Raw genomic sequence first — 4,950 nt, forward strand, 5'->3', positions numbered from 1 at the left:
TCTTGGCATAAACACCCTCTTCTGAATAACCATTTAGTAATTACATAGACATTCACTTTATCTTTGATGAAAGGTACAATCATAAACATGCTGTAGATACGCGCCTATAAGATGATCTCACAGATAAGATGAGGCCAGGTTTTCAGCCAAAAATCATGGAAAGTTCCATGGCCCTCAGATAAAGGGTAAAATTTGGGGAATGGTTGTGAGGAGGAGCTGTAGCTTGCCCTAGAGCTTGATTGAAAGAGGGGAAAGAATTCAAGCCACACCACTGTTTTTGAAGACATTAACAAGGTGTTTATTTAGTACTGTCTGTAATTCCCTCCTTTAAAGTAACAGAATCAAACACTATTGAATTACTTTTTAAAAATCCAGGTTTGAAACAAGTATGTGCAGTTTTAAAAACCATCCAAAACAAATGCAGCACCAAGAAAAAGCAACAAGAACAGCTTACCTCAGCTGCACACTCTGCTTCAGTTACTGCCAGATAACCTTTTATCCTGTTCACTGTCGTTTTAAGAGGCACTCCTGGGTTTAGAGTTAATGAGCATGCTCAGATGAGTCTACGATGGATCTCCAACAAATGTAAATGTTCATAAGTTGTCTGCAATTACTCAAGATGTTCCTCAGAGACTTCACGGGCACTCCGCAGGCACTTTTAAAGTTCTTCTGGGCTGTCCCAACAGGCCTAAACAACCCTGACCCTTGAGTGACCCGCAGATAAGATGAGATGTCAATCTACTATGAATGTTTTGATAGAAATTTCTCACTGTATAGGCAAGTATCTTCAGTACTCTCTAGTGACATTGAAATTAACAATGTTTGGGCTGATAAACCGCAATCAAATAAAGATGGTTTCACCTACTACTTTGTAGGCATTTTCAAAGGAGGAAGCTGCTCTTCAAACTGCCCAGTATAACTGATGTAACTGATGTTCTAGTCTTAAAGTCCCAACTACCTATTGTTCCAGCTCAGTTCTTAAAGTCCCAGATACTTGTATTTTTGAGTGCTGGTAATCACTGCCACTCATTTTCACATTCGGATTTATAGAGATTTATAAACATTGGAACATGAACAGGAGAGAGGCAACGTTGAGTGTAAATGACTCTTGGTTACTAAGTTACTAGAGCTTTACAGCACATTTATGACACCCAGTGCCGGCACTGGCCTAGGATAGGATTGAGAATAGGCCCTCAATCAGCAGCCTTCAGTGGCCAAGGTAGATTAACAATTTAACACAAAACAGGTTATTCCAAAGCAAGTCCTTTTGAGTTCAATGGGACTTACTCTCTAGGAAGTGCATTTAGTATTGATGCCTAAGAGCCCAATCCTGAGCTCAGCGATCCAGCTTTCCACCGGAGTGCACCGTTGCAAAAGTGCTGTAAGGCATATCTCCAAGGCTTACTGCCGGGCCACTACTGGCCCAGCACTGGCCGGCGCTGGGCTAGCGCCAGATGGGCGCCCGTCCTCCGCTGCTTGGCAGTCTCAGACTGCTGAGCTGCGGCATGGTAAGCGGGAGTGGAGAGGGGGGCGGAGAGGAGGCGTTCCAGGGAGGGAAGAGGCAGGCAGAGGACAGACATAGGGCAGGGAGGAGGCGTGGAGGTAGGAGGAGAAAGGGCGGGTGGGAGGAATGCCAGGGGAGGGAGGGAGGCGGGTCTCGTGGAGCTCCGCTTCACCAGATCCCAGGCGTTCGTGTGGGGCTCGGCGCCCTACACAAATGCCTTTACCATTGCGGGCCTGCTTCCCTTACCAGGGAGAAGGAGAGAAAAGTCCCCTTCTCCTGAGGTGCCACTCGCGGCAGGCTGAGGCGCGTAGGATGCAGCGGGATCCGTTCTCGGCACTGCTGCAGCCACGCGCCTCAGGCTGCTCAGGATTGGGCTGCCTGAGAGCAATTTTGACTTACAGAGGGATCTGGTGCTGGCTTTTTAATTACAGAGTAGTCTTGGACTTAAGAGCTTTAAAACTATGGCAAATTATTTTGGGTCATCGTCTTGAGCAACAATCAACACTTGGATGCAGAGGGGAAGAACAAGCTTGGTTCACAAAGCCAGCTGGAGCAGAAGCAGCAGAGTGGTCCAGCCAGGAGCCCTTTCAAGCCTGAGGCCCCTGAACTGACAGCAACAGCAACAGCACCACTTTTTCCATATTTTCCAGAGCGACTAGCACCTTCTGCAGGAAAGGCCTGGTGTGCCCCACTGCCTTCTTGCCACCCCTAGCAATGCATGAAGCAGGAGGTGACAGACAGAAGGTGCAGTGCAAGATTCCAGGCAGTAATACAAAAATGGCTACCACTACATCCCACAGGTGGGGCTGCTGTGGAGGTCTCCAGGAGTAAGCCTTGGCAGCGTGGAAGAGTCTACTCGGATCTGCTCTATAAAGATCAGGTTTGGGAAGGGGGCTAGGATTTGATGGCCTCCAAACTCACCTCCTTCTGTTTAAATGGACTGCGTGAGGAAGAAGCAAGATGAGGAGTTAGTGGGTCAGATTGCCGCCTTCTGATTTGTTCGTGGTACAAATGAATCGTTCATGGTAAGGGAACAGGAAGTGGATTGGAGCTGCTGTGTCTGCAGTGGGCTGGAGTCAGCCACAGATTTGGGGCTCTCTGCAACATGCTGCTTGTTGAGAGGCACATGACGTTTCACACACCGGCTGGATTGCGCCCAAATCTAGACATTTGTCAGATTTGTGTTTAATCCACAGCAGAATGAAATAATACCTTGTATAAAGATGTGGGAATGGGTACTGGCTTAATGGACTGGCCAAAATCTTGGAGCATAGTTCTCTCATCCATAGGTTGTGTCCTAAGAAAGGTAGTCATGGCAAAGCACTGCAGAAATCACTGAGACAATTGTGAGTTGTGATTTCATTTCTGATGAGTTGTGACTTCTTCATGTCTTAATTTTAAATTAAGAATCCTGATTTTCTTAGGATACAAACCTATGATGGTTAAATGGAATCTCTGCTTGCAGAGTGTTTGCAAACGCAGTGCCCAGTCCTATCCAATTTTCCAGGGTCGGTGCAGCCATGTCAATGGGGCATACACTGCATCTTGTGGTGAGGAGGCAGTCACAGAGGCCTCCTCAAGGTAAGAGAACCTTTGTTCCCTTACCTCCGGGCTGCAGTGCAGCTGCACCAGTGCAGGAAAGTTGGATAGGATTGGGCCCACACAGTGCTTGAAGACACTATACCACTGTATGCCAGCTAGTGGGGGACAAACAATAATAATTTATTTTTGCGATGCAATCCACTTTGTGAACTTCTTTTGTGTTAAAAAGCTGTATATAAATATTTGTTACAACATGTGTAATTATAATATATAATAAAAGTTATTATAATAATATAATATATACATGCCCAGCATCTAAGTACCTAGAAGCATCAGGCTGACCATGGTTAGAAATAAGATGATGGATCCTTGATCTGATTTGCTTTCTTTATGAAGAAAAAAGGATGCTTTTTTAATTATCTGGAGAGACCCCAAAGGACACTTGTTCAAACCTCCCCTAACAACAAGAGTTTCAAGTATCATTCAAGCCCCATCATCCAAGTGCATAGCTGGAAGGATTTGTTGTTTTAGCAACAGTGCACATGCTTGAAATAATAGGATGAAAAGCTGGAAGAGATGGAAAATAATCTACCTGCTCCAGAGCCCAGGGACGGGCGGGTGAGGAGAGGGAGGCAGGTTGGGATCTGGCAGTTATGCCAGATCCCAACCCCTGTTTCCGGGGGGAACGGAGCAGATTCAAGCACTCCGCTCTCCTCGGACTTGTGCTACCTCAGGAGGTGGCACAAGTCCGAGGAGACCCATTGGGGCCAGCAGCCCTGACCCAGGGGTAAGGGGAAGAGTTTCCCCTTGCCTCTGGCTAAGCCGCTTCTGACCACAATCCTGCGCTGGATACAGCACAAGCCTCCTGGCTTGCCTGTTTCAGCGCAAGTTAGGATTGCGCCCTAAAGTAGTTTAATTTTTGCCTGATAGTCCATATTAGATGACCAAACTTTTGACAAGAATGCCTTTCCAGTTAAGGGCCCAATCCTGAATCCATTGCCAGCACTGACTTCCAGCACCAGTGCTGGGTGTTGCAAACATGTCATAAGGCATGCTCGCTACACCCTGCATCAATCAGCGACGGACACTGCCCGAAGCTAGGTAAGAACTCTGGGCAATGGTGATGGTTTTGGGGGCGGAGGGAGGCATTCCAGGATGGGGGAGGATGGAGTGGAGCGAGGAACCAGGACAGGAGGGGGCAGGACCAGCAGAGCGGCTCCACTTCCAGCCCAACACAGAATCTCTCAAGTCTGTGCCAGCAAAATAGCCAGCACAGACTTGACAAGCCCTATTGCAGGGCTTGGGGCTTTCCCTGGAGGAAGGGAATGAAAGTAGCTGCTATGGTGCCAAAGGATGCAGATGCACTCAGCAGTGCTGACGCCTTTAGAATTGGGCTGTAACTCTCCTGTTATCAAGAATGATCTCTTTTTTAAAATTTGATTTAAACCAAGAAATGTTCTCAGCAAAATGCTGGCTTCTTTTGGGCCTGATGTGCAGATGAACAAACTTACTTCTGTTAAAAATACACCATACGATATAGAATAAAGAGATCAGACGGTGTTTAAAAAAAACCTTTATGTTGGTGTATATACAGTACAGGATAAAATATATGGCACTGTGTAAAATGGACAGTGGTTTGAACTATTGTATAAACAATTTATATACATGTAACGATACAGTTTACTTATACATTGAATTATTTACAAACATGCATATACAGGAGCCCAAAAATCTCATATTAAACCAATTGATATTGCCAATGGATGATTCAGCACTGTATAAAATCAAAATTTTCACATCATTTAAAAACTATACATACAGTATATATCCACCATGTCAGATGGTGGCTTTAAATCTTGAAATGACTGCATTGTATAGTGACATCAGTTATACAGATAATGTCT

This window comes from Tiliqua scincoides, chromosome 7 (genome assembly GCF_035046505.1).
Source record: "Tiliqua scincoides isolate rTilSci1 chromosome 7, rTilSci1.hap2, whole genome shotgun sequence".
Taxonomy (NCBI): domain Eukaryota; kingdom Metazoa; phylum Chordata; class Lepidosauria; order Squamata; family Scincidae; genus Tiliqua; species Tiliqua scincoides.